The sequence below is a fragment of the Heterocephalus glaber genome, unplaced genomic scaffold (assembly GCF_053883595.1).
Source record: "Heterocephalus glaber isolate CG9 unplaced genomic scaffold, H.glaber_assembly_v1.0 deba00001610, whole genome shotgun sequence".
Lineage (NCBI taxonomy): Eukaryota > Metazoa > Chordata > Mammalia > Rodentia > Bathyergidae > Heterocephalus > Heterocephalus glaber.
The window spans coordinates 10,926,974-10,944,756 of record NW_028258381.1 but is presented as its reverse complement, the minus strand read 5'-3'; the positions used below and the strand labels follow the sequence as shown (position 1 = coordinate 10,944,756).

General features: G+C 46.5%; 1 long non-coding RNA gene across 1 annotated transcript; it reads right to left on the bottom strand.

The window, feature by feature from the left end:
* On the bottom strand, window positions 1-11,661 carry LOC110348151 (uncharacterized). The gene is made up of 3 exons (XR_002393135.2): window positions 11,346-11,661; window positions 3,448-3,497; window positions 1-1,909 (listed from the first exon to the last, which is right to left on the bottom strand). It is a non-coding gene; the product is annotated as an uncharacterized LOC110348151 (long non-coding RNA).
* Window positions 11,662-17,783: the final 6,122 nt, after the last annotated feature.

Below are 17,783 nucleotides of genomic sequence, written 5' to 3'. Positions count from 1 at the left end.
GGGCCGGGGATTTAGCTCAGTGGTTCCAGCACCTGGCTGGCAAGCACAAGGTCCTGAGTTCGATCCCCAGTACCAAAAAAAAAAAAAAAAAAAAAAAGACACAGGGGTACAATGCACCATCAGTGACGGGCTCGGTGATTCTCCACGGAACACGGTTATAGGCGATCAGTGATAACACAGTTAGAGAACAGGTGTTTGGCAGGGCTGGCCCGGCCATATTGTCTAACGGCTTTATCAACAACCTGGGCAGAATGGAATGGAACACAGGCTTCAAGCATCTGCAGCCACTCCAGAGCTTCGAGGGGACAGCCCAGGCTCAGGAGAGAGGGCATAATTCTCACTGACCTTGGGCCTGCCTCCTGCAATTCAGCACAATGCACTGACCGGTTTCTGCAGGTGGAGGGCAGTCTTAGGAAAGGGAGAATTGAAGTGGGCCAGCCCCAGGGACACACGGGTGAGAACACAGGCAGAGGCAGTCTCACCCAAGAGGGAGGGATGTGCATGTGTGACAGCTGCCGGATGGCTCCTTAGGGCTGGGACTGGGTGCAGGGCGGCGGGTGAGGTGTGGGTGACCTGGCACCAGCAGTGTGGTACCTCAAGGGGCATCTGGAGCAGAGCCTGGTATGCAGAAAGTGGCCCTCAGCGAAGGCATAATTCTGTCAATACCAGGGGATGTAAACAGCAAATGCCAGCACAAGTAACAACATTGATTCTTATGGTCATGGACAATGTATGCTGATCTAGATAAAAAGTAAATTACAAATATAGAAAATGCTGCACAAAGTGTAACTAAAGTAGAAAAACCTGTAGATAGGAAGTATAAAATGTGAAATAACCAAAAGGTCTACATTCGGAGAGGGAAGGGAAGCCAGTGTTCTGCCACTGCCAAGAGACAGTCTTCATTTTACACATATACTTGCTTCAAAAGGAGAGCAGAAGTAGATACAGGTGCGAACACTTGAATAAGGGCTGTGTAGCCCCTCTGTACCATCTAAACTGAAATACAATTCACAGATCAAAAAATTTGCTCCCTAAAGGTTCTCCTTAGTCAGGGCACGAGGTGCTGCAGTGGGCAGTTTGTATCACTGAATGCTCTGAAGGGTTTACCATCACCATGTTACACCTTCGGGGGGTGCCCTCTGCCCTCTCTCCTTGGCTCTCTGATGCTGTGGACTTGAAATGTGGAAATCCAAAGAGAGGAACAGCTGAGATATAGGAAAATAGACAATCATTAGCCATTCGGGCCAGTGTAAAACGTCAGTGTTTTCCTGGATTCTGACAAAACAGCCAAATGGACAGCTGCATGTCTGTCCTGCTCATCACTGAACAGCAAATTCTTGGTGTCAGATTTTTAAATCCGCTGTCACAGATGGCATAAAACGGCACCATGCAAAATATCAATTCTTCCACTCACATGGCAAGGAGGGAGCTGCTGTCAATTTCAGATGAGCTGGGTGGATAAGGAAACTTCCTCTTTCTTTTGGGCCAGTTACCTGACCTGTGGGCTCTGACAGTGGACAGGCTGCCTCCCCCTCCCTTGAAAAGCAAGACCTCTGTCGCTGCTCAACACCCATCTGAATGCCATGTCGCCTTCTTTCCACGGAGGGATGACATAAAATGTGGGCGGCAGCTGTGCGGAGAATTCCACCCCACAGATGGTGCCAAGCGATCCACAAAGGTCTTTTGTTCTTAGCCCGTTGCCATCTGACAGGTGTTGACGGTCGGGGACCCAGTGGTGTGCATGTGGTCGTTGTCCTCTGAGAAGTGACACGGGATGAGCTGTCCTGCCTTAGGGGACAAGAGGTGCTCCATAGGGCGCTGGGCTCCCTACCCCAGGTGGCCGGGGTGTGAAGGGTTTTATCCGTCTCACGAGTGCACGCGATTCCAGGAGTCACGCGTTGCGATGGGCCTGCGGGAAGGCGTCATCACACAGTGGCCGACACACAATTTGCACTGCTCTCAAGGCCTCTGCAGTCCTGGATCCTTAGCCCCCCTACCCTTGACCACTGTGTGCACCCAGCGAGTTGAAAGGCCGCAAACACCCACCTAACAACAGCGTGTCAAACCCCCTGTCCGGCGCAGATGCCACTCAACTCTTCAGACTCCTAAAAATAAGAAATGATTCTCCCCCAGCCCCAGTTAAAGGAGAAACTATTAGAAGAGAAAGGTAAGATTTAGGCTGCTTCTACCAGGGTGCTGCCTACATCTTTGTACTGAGCCTTCCAGCCTTGCAGACCTTTTGCCTATAGCTAAAGTGCGGCAGTTTGAACCATTCATATCACTCAATTATGCTTATTTGGAAATTTCCTAAGAATATCAGGCTATTCCTTTTCAGCTTAACATCCCCTTTTCAGTATACTTCTAATATTTAACATAATGTCTATGTCTAACCAACTTCTAACTGGTACAGATTGGAAATGGTTGAGCCGTGCTATTACGGCCTTAGCAGTAAATTCCTATTAGAGAATTTGTGCACACCATTAGACTCATAGTTGAAATATTATATTGGCATTAAAATATGATCATGCCCAGGTATCGTGGTCATTTAAAATGCCTTTTTCCATACAAAATTCTTTCACTGAATTATTTTAATGTTATGTTCATTATGCCTCTCCTGTAACTTGGAAGGGCATGATTTTATTTGTGAACACACAGATATATAGAGGAATTTAAAACAGTTAAAAAATGTTTAAGAATGCTTACTCTGTTAGTGGGGTTTGTGGTGATCTTGAACTTTTAAAAATTGGTTTATTTTATATGTGTCTTTTCTTACAAAATTAAAGGGACCTTTGCAAATGATCAAATTGAGGAAACAAGTTTGGTTTGTTCATTTATCCACCCTTTCATTGTTTGAAAGTTCATTCTTGTGGTCATTTGGATTTACAGTGGGAAAATGGGATTATAGGTAGGGATATGCTGTCATCAATACAGAGCCCTCAAATTAGTGATAATTTCCCTTTACAATATTAATCTTTTGTCTTTTTTTTTTCTGGTACTGGGTATCGAATCCAGTGCCTTTGCACTGAGCTAAATTTCCAGGCCTTTGTATGTTTTATTTTGAGAAAGGGTCTTACCAGGTTGCTAAGTTTCATGGACTGCTTAGATTTGAGATCCTCCTGCCTCAGCCTCCCAGTGCGCTAGGATTACAGGTGTGTATCACCACACCCAGGTTAACAAAAGGATTGCATGACTGAGTGTGACATCCAGAGGGCAGCCCTTACTCAGCTGTCACTGTGGGCTGTAAGCCAAAGGTCCCCATGGAAACCCCATTCTCATCTAAAACATAGGCTAGCAAAAGTATCAGTGTCATGGCCCCATCCCGAGGATCATGTGAAATGCTCATATGATGATGATGTGAGTAAGTGAAAGAATCGGCAATAAACATATGTAACACATTCAAATCCTGCTCTTAGGCTGATGACATGACAGACAGGTAGTTTCACTTACTTCCTGTGCCGTGACAATGGGCTCCCAAGTCTCTATAGGGTCAGGATAATCTGAAAAGTAAAATTATGCATAATACTTGGTTATCGGTTTCATTATTCTTCTTTACATGAATTATATTAGTGTGCAAATAAAATATTTTCCTGAGAATATAATGACTGAAAATGTAGACAGATCTTTTTATTTTGACAGCAGAAAGTTCAAAGAAAGAAGAAATCATGGGAATGGCAGTCATTTAGCCCTCATCATGGCTGCTGCTTCTGTCCCGGCTCCAGACAGGACACCGAGCTCACTGTGTCCAGGCCAGGCCTGACTCCGACAATCCTGCCCCTTGGGCAGCATGAAACTGAATGCTAGGGTTGTCACTGAAACTATGCAAACACATGGAAATTAAATAATACCCTCTTGCATAAACAATGCTTCACAAAAGAAATTAGTGCAAATTCATTTGAAATGTAAAGGGTTAAGGACATCGCTGGGTATTTGTATCGCTGGTGGTTGCACCAATATAAAAGGCTTCTCTGTGATAAATATTTAAATTCAGGGTTTTATTTTATTTTTGTGTTGGTGGGGAACAAATCCAAGGTCCCACGCTAGGCCAACGCTCTACTCCTGGGCCCCACCACCAGCTTGCAATTCCAGCTTTTATTCGCTATGTGCGTTTGTGAATGGGCACCGGCTACAACGATCTCTCTTCCCTTTGATGGGAGGAAACTGGAGAAGATAACAGGGCATGGATCTCTGGGTTCTCTGGCCCAAGATGTAGTGATTAAACCCCATTCCTCCCTCATGTGCAACTTAGGCATGTTTCCAAGGAGAAGAGGGAGGGCTTGATTGAGAGGAGCGGTTCTTCATTGCGCTAATGGGGTGTGAGGCAGGAAAACATTCACTCTCAGGCTTCTTGCTCTAGCATAGCTGCTGGGCAGCGCCACTGGGCAGCTGTCCTCCCCATCTGCATGGACCCTGACACACTCCAGCCAGGGGACTGTCTCCAGGCAGACCTGCACAGCAAGAGGTGTGGAGAAGCCAACAGAGCTGGTGTCCTTGGCTCTGCCTCTCCCAGGACACACAATACAGCCCAGTGGCAGCAGGGCTGCTCAGGTTTCAGGGCGCAGGATGCAAGCGCCTTCCAGACAGGGGAAAGGACCTCCTGTGTGTGGTGAAGGCAGGTGCTGAGTTTCAGCTCATGAGAAAGAATGGATGGGGTCCCAGTATCAGGTTCGTCTCGGCGTCCTTCCCTTCTGGAAACCTCAGACTCCAGGGCTGCATGGTGAGGCCTTGTTCCCCGAGCATATGTATCTCCCTTGTGTGAACCAGGCCATGTCTGGTGACACGTGTGAAGTGTGAATCACTCTTCTCCAGGGCTTGCTGTGTTGGGGTCACGCTTCTCTCCCTGAGGATGGCACTGATGTAAAGGGGACTGTCACAGGATGAAGTGGGTTGTGCAGCCTGTGAGCAGACACAAGTTTGTGTGCCCAGTTTCCTGCCAGTCACACTGGATTTGAATATGGAATGCTCTTGGTTTGAGACCCAGCTCGTCATCATCAGGGACGGGAACCAGGACACAGTGGCTGTGGCTTCCTATGAAGCGTTTTCCTATGTCTGTAACTTAAAGATCGTGATGAGAAACACTTTCTGTAACTGTCATGGAAGCAGCAAAGCTTTGTAGGATGTAGATTTCTAATCTCACCCAATGAGCCATAGTAGGACCGGAAGTGGATCCCTGCATGTATGATTTCAACCCCTGCTAAGGGGGCGTGAGTGCTTGGTCTAGGAAGAGAGGGGTCACTGTGAACCCCAGCTCTGTTCCGTGGGAACACGCTAGCTTCAGGCTCATTTCTCCTGGAAGTCACTGACTTGGTGGGGACCCAAGAGCCCATCTTGCCTAAATCCTACAGGCTAAAATTTTATAGACACCATACCTTTGGTCTGAAAGGTGATTTGGCTAAGATCACAGAGCTAGTTAGTAGTTGGGGACCAGCCATGATATATATAGATTGGCGGGGGCCAAGAAACAGGACCCCCGAAGTCCCAAGGACGGTGTTAACTTGCCTCAGGAACACAGAAGTATGCAAAAGACACAGACTTCCTGGCTGTGTGGGAAAGCCATAGTGCTCCTGAGGCAAGATAGCATCTACTGGGGGCAATATAACCTGCAGGCACCCAGGCAGGGGGAAGGGCCTTAACTGGTTCCCCTGAGATGCTAAACTTGGTCCCTATCTTACTACCCTAATCTTACTGCAGTCACTGTTCCTAGGAAAGTACAGTAGCTCCTCCCCTGCACTTCCTGCTGGCTAAATGAAAGTGGGCCCACCATCCACTAGAGGCAGATTCCTCCTGGTCTCCTCTTGCATACTGAATATTGTCTCTGTCTCTTTTATTGCCCTGTTGTCCTCCTTTCAGGTATTCGGGAGTCTGATCAGCTCCCGACAGCTAGTGGCACGTCGAAGAGGAAATTCTGGGTCATATGTAGGGTGTTGTTACTGTGAGTGTTTCTGAGAACCTGCAAGTCACACTGGAGAATTCAGTAGATAAAATCAACACATAATGGATCAGCCTGAGTATGACCGAGATTGTTCTGAGGGGTGGTTAGGTCTAAGTGTGCAAAAATCTGGGTCCTGTTCACATCTTGCAGAAAGGGCTCATGGGGGCATCTTGCCAGCCCCTCAAAGAATCCCCAGAAGGTGTATCCAGGAGCCAGAGTGGCCAGATCTCCTCAGCTGTGCAGAGGAGGAGACAGTGTGTGACCAGCAGGCTCAAGGTCCCCAGGGAAACAGTAGCCTCCAGCCATGTCAACCCCGGGACCTTGGTCTCTGGAGCTAGTTCTCTGGCTGTGACTGGTTTTCCATACAGACTTTCCACAAGCACAAGGAACCTGCTGATGGATGTGATTCACATCACTTCTTGCTATTCACACATCTGACCATCATTTAGAAGTTGGTATCTGATTGGCCTTTGTATATCTGGTTAATGGGAGTCCGTTTCTTTAAACATGTCAGTATGGTCACATACATGGTGTGGAGACCTTGAACTGCCTCGGCAATAGTAAGGAAAACTTGGGAGACCACACGCAACTGGCCATGCTTCCCTCCCGGGTGTCTTCCTGTAACAGCCCCACAGCAGGGTCACCTGCTTCCCGGCCACTCCTCTCTGCAGTACCACAGGATACCAGAGGCAGCATTTTTGCCCCTCCCATCACCCCATTTCTTCTGCAGGCAGCACTAGTTCCCCATGCAATGTTTTTCCCTAGACCTGGAGGTGGCTCACTCCCAGAAGCCTTCCCAGGAGACCCCCGTCCTTCCCAGGGACAGTCCATGCCCTGAGTCCTTGCTGCAGGGGGCAATGACCCTGACATTCCTGGGCCATCTGCATAAACTGCGGGGTTTTAGCACTTGATCGCTGGAGCCTGAAAAGGCAGAGGTGTGGTAAATATGAAATCTACCAGTGCTTCTGCACGTGACAGTGTGACAGTCAGGTCTGGCAGCCACGTCTCCAAGCCACCGGGTGACACTGGGCCATCAGGTGAGCAGCTACTGCTCCAAGCTGCTCCAAGCAGCAGCCTGTGGGAAACCTCGGTTTGCATTTCCACCTGTCCTGAGTTAAATAACTGTTTTCTTTTTTAGACTGAGACTGGCAAGTGGGGAGGGTTTGTGTTCCAAGTTTCCACACCCTCCTGCGAGGTGGGCCTCACTGAGTTGGGGAAGTTTGACAAAGGTGGCCTTTCTTCCTCCCCAGCAGTAGTTTCAGTTTACTGTTGTTCATTTTGGTATCATCAATTTTGGGCCTGAATCCAGGATTTCCTAATTGAATTAAAACTTAGTTTACAAGGTTTCCCAAATGTATCAGATTTATCAAAATGGAAACAAGTTGAACTGGAGCCATAGATAAGAACCTCAAATGCCTTCACAAAGGCTACACACATTAGAAAACTAAAAAATAAGCCAGGTGCAGTAGTGCACACCTATAATGGCAGCATTTAGGGAGGCTGAGGCAGGAGGGCCACAAGTTTGAATCCAGCATGCACAATTTAGCGAGACCCTGTTTCAAACCAAAAATTAAAGAGAAAAGGGTTGGGGTTGTAGCTGGGTGGTAGGGAACCCCTGGTTTGTACCGTCAAAATAAATAAGTAGATAAAAGGAAAAAAGAGCGAGAAAGAAAGCTATCAGAGAGTGATTTTTGTCGTTTCTGTTACTAGCTTAGATGGACACGTGAGTCTCAAAGCACTGCTCCTGTCAGTGATTTAATCATCACAGCTTTGGCTTAGGAATTTTCATTAATTGGCAACCTATTTATTGAGTGCCTCCTATGTCCCAGCATGCATTCAGACCCTGCTAGATTAGAATGAACTCTGCCAGGCAGCAACTTCTGACTTTCTGGGAAACTTTCTGGGTTCTCCTCTTTGAGGTTCTGTTATTTTGTGTTCAATGAAGACAGGCCCTGCTCATCAAATAGTCTTTGCTTCTTTCTTCAACTTCTACTTACCTTCCAATTAAGCTCTTTTGCTTTTACAAAATTTTTTATTCCTGCCATGCCTACTGTCAAATACCCAGGTCTTGTAAATGTGCAGCTCCTGCATTGTTAAGAGATGTGGGTGGCTGGGCTGCGAGAGCTAAGCACAACCAGGGACAGAGAGCATTTCCGGGATGTGGGATGCCCCAGCACCCAGTCCTGTCTGCACAGGGAAGCACCACACTTCTTTTGGGGGTGGCTGCTTCTCACCCTGAGATTTGTCCATGTGGTGTGGGCAGTGGCTGCTGGTTCTTTGAGGTGCTCTGTGGTACTGCACTGTACAGAAAGACCCTGGCTTATCTGTTCAGTCTACTCATGACTCACAGGTGGGTGACTCTTGGTTTCAGCTATGATAAATACAGGTGTCATGGCCAGTATATGATGTGGGCTTGGTGGGCATGTGTACATGTTCCTGACAGCTTATATCTAGGAATAAGACTGCTCAATCAGAAAGTGGGTGCCAATGTGCATGCCCAGCAGCAGAGGAGGGCCAGGCAATCCACATCCTTGCTGACACGTGGCATTGCTGGTCTTCCCAGGGGTAATGTTAGGATGTGTTTATAGAGAAATCTTAGGGGCGTTCTCATTGCATTTCCCCAAGATCCCTCATAACTGAGGAAGTGAGCATTCTGGTTTCTATAACTGGCTCTTGTGGATTTAGCTAATGTGAATCATCAGTGTCTTTGCTCTGGTTTCACAGAAAAAGATACAATTTTTAATAGAAAAGCTGAGGATAAGGTCAGGCTATGAACTGAGGTGATGTTACAATGTTGTCACGATTGACATCTGAATGTCCCCCAAAGTCTCCTGTGTGTGGAAGGTGATGGATCACGGGGTGCTGTGCTCATCTGTGGATTCGTTGTGGTGAGTGCGTGGCTGACTGTGCTGTTAGGAGGCGGGGCCTAGTTGGAGGTGATCACTGGGGTGACCTAGAATGGTGTGTTCCTGTCCCCAAGTCCTCCTCCTCTCTCTGCTTCTTTGGCGCTGTGATAAGAGCAGCTTTCTTCCACCACACCCTCCTGCCCTTTGTTTCTGCCTTGGAGCCAACTGTCCACGGACTGAACCCTGTAAAACCATGAGCCGAAAGAATCCTCCTTCATATGGTGGGGGTTGGGAATTTTGTCCCAGGGATGAGAAAGTGACTAATACAAATCCTAAGGCGACTTCCAGAGGCCACACACACAGCCACGCACATCTATCACAAGCATAACTCTTTATCTTTACCAGAGCTGGGTGGGTCAATTGACTTTCCATCCTCGTCCTCCTTGGTAGCCCAGCTACTTCATTATGAGCTATCTAGTTCTGCTGTGCCTGTCCTTGTGTCCTGAAAGGCCCATCGCATGGGTCCCTCTCTTCTACTGAAACTTCTTTCTATGTGAAACAGGATCTTGAATGTGATGAGGCCCAGGGCCTCTGTTTATACTCTCAGCCCCCACCCTGTCCTGCTGGTACCAGACACTCCAGCCTCTGCATGGTTTATGTCTAGATGTCCCCCCAAGCCTCATGTGCTCCATGTGTTGGAAAGTGGTTGGATTATGGGGTTTATAGCTGACCTGCTGTTGCGGGAGGGGCCTCCTCAGAAGAGATGTCGCTAAGCTGTGACCTGGCAGGGTGCATCTCCCTCTCTGGCTCCTCTCTTGACTCTCTGGTTCCTGTCCACCAAGCCACAAGCAGCTTTCCTCTGCCAGGCCCTTCTTCCATGCCTTCCTGGCTTGGAGCTGTCCAACTATGGACTGAAGCTGTGAGCCGAAACAAACCTCCCCTCCTGTAAGTTATGGGAGTCAAGTATTTTGTCCCAGTGACCTGACCAGAAAGAGACTAAAAGCAACCTTCACCTGTGAACCTGTACTGCTCCAGGAAGCCAGGCTCTTCTGACCTCCCTGCTGCTCTCTCTTGGCATTTGGTTCCCTGATCAGTCACTACCCAAGGAACCCCTGGCTCAGGCTCCGGCCTGCGGCTTCCTGAACACATATCCCCCACCAGGGCCCACAGCTCCTGGGCTTCTCAGCTTAGGCTGCTCCCATTGAGCCTGCACCACAGCTGTCCCCTTCGAATGGCAGTGTGATGTCTTTTTCAAAGCCCTCTTGTAGTGTAGATACTGTCCTCTCCTTTCTATCCATGGTTTTACTTTTTGAGGTTTCAGTGATCCCAGGTCAACTGCAGTGTGAAATTGCTAAGTGGAATATTTCAGAAACAAATAACTTACAAGTTTTAAGTAAATTGTACCCTGACATACTGTTATCATTGTTCTACATTATTCAAGAGGGCTTCAGGGCTGCTTTGGAAAGTGGCAGGAACAATGGAAGAAGTGTTCGAGTGAGGCGGAGGATTTTGAGGGGGATTCACGGCAATGTGTCTTTTACTGTAACCAACACCTTACAAATTAAACCATCACTGTGGTTTTCGATCACAGCTTGTATTATATCTGGTTTTTCATTCCCTTGAGCAGCCTCTGCAGCTGAGACTCCTTGGAAATCTACCCCCATGGCCTCCACATGTCCTCTCTAGCAACCTGCAAGGACGTGAGCAGAGTGCCAAGGGCGATGGGGCCTTGGTCACGCTGTGACCTTACCCTGCTGTTTCTCAAAGATAAGGCTCACATGCCCCTGTTCCCTTTGTATCTACTGCAGTGCATGAGCTCACGCAGCAGTGCTATCGTTCCTACCACTGAGACAGGTGCAGCAAGCAGACGCTGGGGCCCCTCAGGCAGTGAGCTTCACTCACTGTGGACATGCCAGCTTTCTAACCTCTCCGTGGTGGCCTGGCGTAAATGTCCCCATAATGAAGAACCCTGATGCGATCATTCTCACCCCTCCTGCTTGCCATTCTGAATCTGAACACCTGATCGACCTAACCTTCTCCACTGTTTTACAGCCTTGCTTTAACTCCTCTTCTAAGACTGACAGGAGAGAATGGATGTATGCTGCCCTCTAATGACAAATGATGGCAATCCCTTCACCACTACAGCATGGAGAGGTATTGCATGGGGAAAAAATGCCATTGCTGCCCCGTGTGGTGGCACAGAACTGTGATCCCAGTACTTGGGAGGCTGAGGCAGGAGGGCTGCCATGAGTATGAGGCCAGTCCGAATTACATAGTGAGATCTTGTCTTAAAAACCAAAAAAAAAAAAAAAAAAAAACACTAAGGAAGAAAAAAGAAAAGCCACCGTTTCATTCTGCCCATAAGATGGTCGACACTTGGTTAGAGATGTAAAATTTCTTTGGACTGTGCTTCTAAAGCTCAGGTCAATTTATCCAGATGCCTGCTCTGCAGTCGCCACGGGGCCACTGTCACCCCAGGAGCCTTTCATCTGGGCAGCACCCATCTCTCCCACCTTCACCATCTTCCCCCTTCTACACAGCCCCAGACAAAACACGTGACCCCCCCTTACCTCCTCCACCATGCCTGGGTCCCTACATTTCAAATAAGCACTCTGGACTCAGCTCTTCTGTCCACAGCTCCAAGTCTTCCGTGATGAGCTGAGCTGCCACCATCTCTGGTTGGGATTCTGGCCACTGCCTCTTTGCTGATCTCCCTACTTCTGGCCATCTGCACTCAATTTCCCTTGTAAGGCGCGGTGATTCGCCTGAAAATTAGATTTCAATGGGTGAATTTTGGAAAGACAAATATCAAAACCATGGAAACAAACTATCATGAACAACCTATGCATGTCTGACTCTGTACTTTAGGCACCGGTCTCTCCTATGCTCTCCACAAAGCGCCTCTTCCTCTACACTTCTGCAGGAACCCACCCACAGCTCTCCTCAATGTGGCTACAGCAACACGCCTGCCATCTGCTCTCCCTGGGGCCACAAAACTTTCATTTCTCAGGGAAGGTCCCTGTGCTACCCCAGATTTCCCAGCCCTGCAGTTCAGCGGGGACAGGTTCCACCTGAGGCTGATAGTGGAAGTAACATGCCTTTTTGGAGTCTGTTCATTTAAGAGAAGGTCCTCTACTGGCATGTCTGTCTCTCTTGCTGACCTTGGAGTCCTTCTGTGGAATTAAATCATTGCTGCTTGTGTGGGTCAATATTTGCCAAAAGGCTGTGTTGGAAGAAAACCAACATACCCTGGTTATCGCCAATTTCAGTATTTCTCCAGGGTCCATGCAGGCTGCCCACTGTCACTGCTGATCACTGGGCAAAGATGCTCCCAATAAACTTCAGTGTTGGTGCAGGGAGTCACAGGAGACGGACATGGAGTCCCCACCTGGAGCATGCAGGAGCGAGGGTCACAGAGCACATGCGTGTGAGTGGAAGGGAACACTTACGTCTGGAGTCTCAGGATGGCATCTGTGGTGAAAGGAGTAAGTAGAGCCCTTTATTTACCATCCCCATGCTGGGTACTGGATCTGAGGGCTCCAGCTGCACCCCTTTTCTCTGCATAGGTGCAATGGAGCTTGAAGTAGAGGTCAAGTGTTGCAGGTACACTGTGCACCTGTGAGATCTGTGTGTGAAGATTTGGTCCCCATCATGATGGCACCTAAGGCTCATGTTTGTATCATTTCCACCGTTTGGTGGCAAAACACTGCAGTTTAGCAGCTTAACATATTTTTTACCTTACAGTGGCCTGTGTCAAGAATCAGAGGGGGCCTGGCTATGTCCTGGCTCAGGGTGTCACAGATGTGATTCTGTCCCAACTAAGGCTGGGTCTCACCTGAGGCTTAGGGTCCTCTTCCAAGCTCACACAATTGGTGACAGAATTCATCCATTTGCAGCTTCCTTTGTTGGTGTAAAATATAAATGAATGATTGAAAGGTGGCTGTGTCCCCAGAGGCTACTCACTGGCATGGAGAAAGGACAGAAAGCATATGGCAATGTTGACAGTGATTTACATAAAAAATTGTTCTGAGCTGGGTGTGGTGATGCGTGCCTATAAGCATAGCACTCCGGGAGGCAGAGCAGAAGGATCACAAGTTTGAGTCACCCTTGGGTGATTTAGTAAGTCAGTGAGATCCTTTCTCAAAATAAAAAAATTGAAAGGGCTGGAGTTATATCTTAGTCCAAAGGCCTTGGGGACAATCCTCAGTACTGCAAAAAAAAAGGTCTGGAAAAATTTATTTTTTCAGTGCTGGGGATGGAACCCTGGGCCCAAGGCCTCCCACATGTAAGACAAGCACCCAACCACTGAGCTGCACCCCTAGCCCTGGCCTTGGATCTTGGAGCCCTCAATGGAGAGGTAAGATACCAAACAGCTAAGGTGCATAGTGTTGAAAAAGATTTGAATCCTCATTGCCCTCTAGTGTGGACTTGGAGACTGTGGCCTTGGGGTGGGATCTGTATGTAGCTCAGGGTCTCCAGGTCAGGTGAGCACAGCATGATGTTCAGGCCGTCTGTCCTCATGATCTCATCCTTCATCCTGATGCAGGCTTGTCCCAGCCCCAGCAGGAAGCAAGGGTGAGGTGCTTTCAGCTCAAAGGGCTTCCCTGACAGATGGTGCTCCTCCCACAGTGCCCTAGGACGTCCACACTCTGCCATCCAGGAGAGAGGCTGCCTCTTCCTCCCGGCTGAACTTGACCACCTTCTGATACTCTTCACTGTCCTTGGAAATAGCTGCTGGGACACTTTTTCCTTCTACTAAACATGAAACATCATACACTACCAGCTCACTTAGCTGGAGTCCTGCAGGCACCATCAGCATGATGTAATTCAATGGGTTGAGATTTCCCTTCTGGAATAACAGATGTTCCCTTATTTGCACCTCCCCTGGACAAGAGTTCACTGGAAGCGTTAAACAAGTAAGCGATCAGAGCTGCTTCTTCAAAGCTCTCTGCTACATTGCAAGGAGGTGCAAGGACTTCCAGACAGCTCCTCCTTAAATGTGACATCCTCCCTCCCAGTGCCTGTGCAGCAGTCCTGTCACCATGAGGGCAAAGAGGGAACAGACCAAAGGGCTGTGTGCACCTGGAATCCAGTCCCCTTCCAGATCACAGCTTATGTGCCCAGAAGCACGTGTTTCCTGTCCCCACAGCCATATCAGCTTCCAGTGCTTGCAGCAGCCTTTTGTTCTCCGTCATCCTATAGGGGTGCATGGAGTTGCCTGGGCCTTCAGCATCTGTGGACAGGGCTTGGCCTTCAGAGTTGTTGTGTCCACACATGGGTCCCTATGACCCCTCAAAGTCAATGTGGACTCCAGGGCAGGAGATAAGGGAGACAGTTCACCAAGATGCCCTGGGCCATCATGAAGGTTCAACCTCATTTCTAAGGGTCTGATTGACTGTGGGAATGTGTGTGTGGTACTAGGGATTGAACTCAGGCTTTCACACTGAGCGACATCCCCATGTCAATTTTTTTTTTAGATAGAGTCTCTCTAAGTTGCTGAGTTTCCCAAACTGGGCTGGAACTTGACATCCTCTTGCCTCAGCCTCCCAGAGTACTGGGCTATGGGTGTCTGCATTTTAGACTTGTGGTGTGCATGCATCCCTTGCTGCTCTTGGTAGGGCACTGCAGCTGTTAGGTATTCTGGCTTTGGCTGCTGAATGGTGTAGTAACTGGGTTGAAATGGTTGATTACGATGAGCAGAGAAGGCAGGTGGGTTCCAGGCCTTGAGCTGTGTTTGGTGCCCTCCTGTTGGAGGCATCACCCATTGCAGAATTACAGTAGGCTACGGCTGCCTGGGCTCCCAGTACCGATTCCCTAAATGTCTTGGGCAGTCACGTGTGCAGGTCAGGCTGAGGATGGCTCCTTGGTGCGGATGCACTGATCTGGCCAAGTCTTCCCTCCACCCCAGTCCACTGTGCCCCGTCCTCACCCATCTTTCTGCCATTACATGCAGAGTTCATTACTTTTCTATCTAAATTGCAGATTAATTATTTTTCTCCCAATATTTTCAAACTACCTCAGTTTGGTACACTCCTTCTACATGGTGATTTTGTCTTCTACCTTAGATTGGGAACTTTTTGTTTTAAGGTTGCTCCATATTTCCTCCTCTCCTCCTTTAGTTTCTTTTTTTATTACTTATGTTTGCAATATAATAATTACATTCATTGTGGAGAACTGGTATGTATGCATATCAAATCTTAATTCTCTTTATTTTCCCTTCACTTCTCCACCCTAGGATTTGGAATTCTTAAAGCCAGCACACTGTCTTAAAACCTGCATCTGCACTTGGGGGGCTGAAGCAGGAGGATTGCTGTGAGTTCAAGGCTACCCTAATACATAGTGAGACCCTATCTCAAAAATAAAATAAAATAAAATAAAATAAAATAAAATAAAATAAAAACCTGTTTCTAGCTAGGCATGGTGGCATGGGCCTATAATCCCAGCACTTGAGAGGCTGAGACAGGAGGACCACTCCAAGTTCCAGGCCAGCCTGGAGTACAGAATGAGACCCTGTCTCAATTAAAAATAAAATAAAAACCAAAAACCCTGTAGTTGCAATATCTAACAGTTCCTGGCATATAATAAGATCTGATAAATATTTACTCAGAGATGAGTCAGTGAGATGATTGTTACATGGACAGGCCCCCAGCAAGACACACATCACCAAAGTGGATGCAAAAAGGATGCTCTTCTGACAGGGAAATAGACTGAATTAGCAACTTTAAACTTTTTACAATGAAAGGCACGGGCAGGGGTGGCCTCATGGGTGAAGTCTAACACTTAAAAGAATTATTTATGGGCCGCGGGTTTGGCTCAGTGGCACCACGCCTACCTCACAAGTGCAAGGTCCTGAGTTTGATCCCTGGTAAAAAAAAAAAAAAATTATGTCAATCTTCCATAAACTCCTCCAAAATAAAGGTGAGGGAACACTTCCCAATCAATGCATCATGTGCAGTGGTAGGGAACTGTGGAGTAGCATCTTCAGGGATATAGGCATAAAACTGCTCAGAAAATTATTAGCCAACTCAATCTAGCACCATATGCATTCTTTGTATACAAAAGCATGATAAATATATAAAAGCACTATTATATTTAAAATGCATATATACAAGGGGTGATAAAATATATGATGAATATTTAAATTAAAAAATATGATTACAATAAGACAGATTGCCATGAATCCCCCTTAAAATTCTCCCCAACCTTGAACACACTTATTCCATAAGCTGGATGAGGGTAAATTGTGATGTTTTTATTTGACAGAAATTGCCATGGATGTTTGGTCAATGGAGAGTGATCAAAAAATACAATGAATGTTTAAAACTTGAAAACATTAACAGTAAAAGTCACATTGCCATTAATTCCCTCTCAAAATACTCTCTCTCACTTTGAGCACACTTATTCCATCATTCTGGGCAATGCATCTTTTGCTGTAGGAAGTTACTTTTATTTAAGCATTTACTGTATCTTTGGATTACCTGCTTGCGCTTGTGTGTGTGTACACTTATGTGATACCCCATACCAAATGGGATTTATGCCAAGATGCAAGGGAAGTTTAGTAGGTCAAAGTCAATGAATAATCTATGCCATATTGACGGGAAAGAGGATACAATGTACAGACATTGCAACAGATGAAGGAAAAACACCTGACCAAAAAATTCCAATACCTTTGCATGATAAAAATACTCAAGAAACCAAGCATATGGTGAGGATCTAGGGGAAAAGGAACCTTTCCACCTTTGCTGGGAATGTTACAATCACTATGAAAATCAGTATGGAGATTCCTCAATAAGTTAGATATAGAAATACCACTGGACTCAGCTATACTTCTCCTGGACATAGTCCCGCAGTTGTAGACATCATACTACACTAGGGTGATTCATATATACCTATATTTATAGCAGTGCAACTCACAATAGCTAAGCTCTGGAAGCAGCCTAGGAGCCCACCAACAGAGGAATGGACAAAGAAATGTGGTGTATATACAAGATGGAGTATTAGTCATCCATAAGGAAGAATGAAATCATGTCATTTGTAGGAAAATATGGAACTGGAAACAATAATGTCAAGTGAAATCAGTCAGATATAGAAGTTAAACATATTATATTTTCCCTCTTATGAGATAGCTAAAGCATAAATAAATAAAAGAGCAAGATAAAGGAGAGATGGTAAGAAACAAAAGAAGGCAGACTTGCTGGACGACAGGAAGGAAATGAGGAAGGGTAAGGAGGAGGAGAAAGGGCTTGGAATTGATTCAGACATGCCATACCCATATAGCAAGCCTTCAAAATAAGTGCAACTATGAGGTATTGCACACATACACACATTTAAGAAAATTAACTAAGAAGAAGAGGTTTTCCTCAACCTGATAAAAGATACTTGTGAAAAATCTATTGCTAGCATTATATGAAGTGATAAAAGAATGAATGGGTCATACATCAAAATGTGAGAACTTCTGTTTTCACCATTGAAAACTCTTAGAAGAAACCAAGGAGTAGATCTTCGGGACTTTAGTTCAGATAGTGCCTTTTTAGCCAAGACATGAAAAGCACAGAAAGAAAAGTAGATAAATTGGATTTCTTCATCAAAATTGAAGGATATTTTTGGTCTGTGTGTGTGTTTTTCAAATAGTACCATCAAGAAAGCGAAGTCTACAGAGAAAATGTTTAAAAATTATATATCTAATAGAATTTCTGTGTCCAGAATATATAAAGAATCCTTGAAACTTACAGTAATAAAATGACAAAAAGTCCAGTTAAATGTTGGGCAGAGGCTTTGAATTATTATTTTTTTTTGAAGAAAATATTGGAGTGGCAATAAGCACACGCAAAGGTGATAAGCACCCCTCATTATTTGGGAAATGCAAAGCAACAATAAAGTGAGATCACACCTCATATGCACAAGGATGGCTAAAATACAAAATGCAGACAATAACAAGTGTTGACAAGGGTGGGGAGAAATCACAACTCTTGACATTGCTAGTGACAATACATAATGGTGCTGTCAGT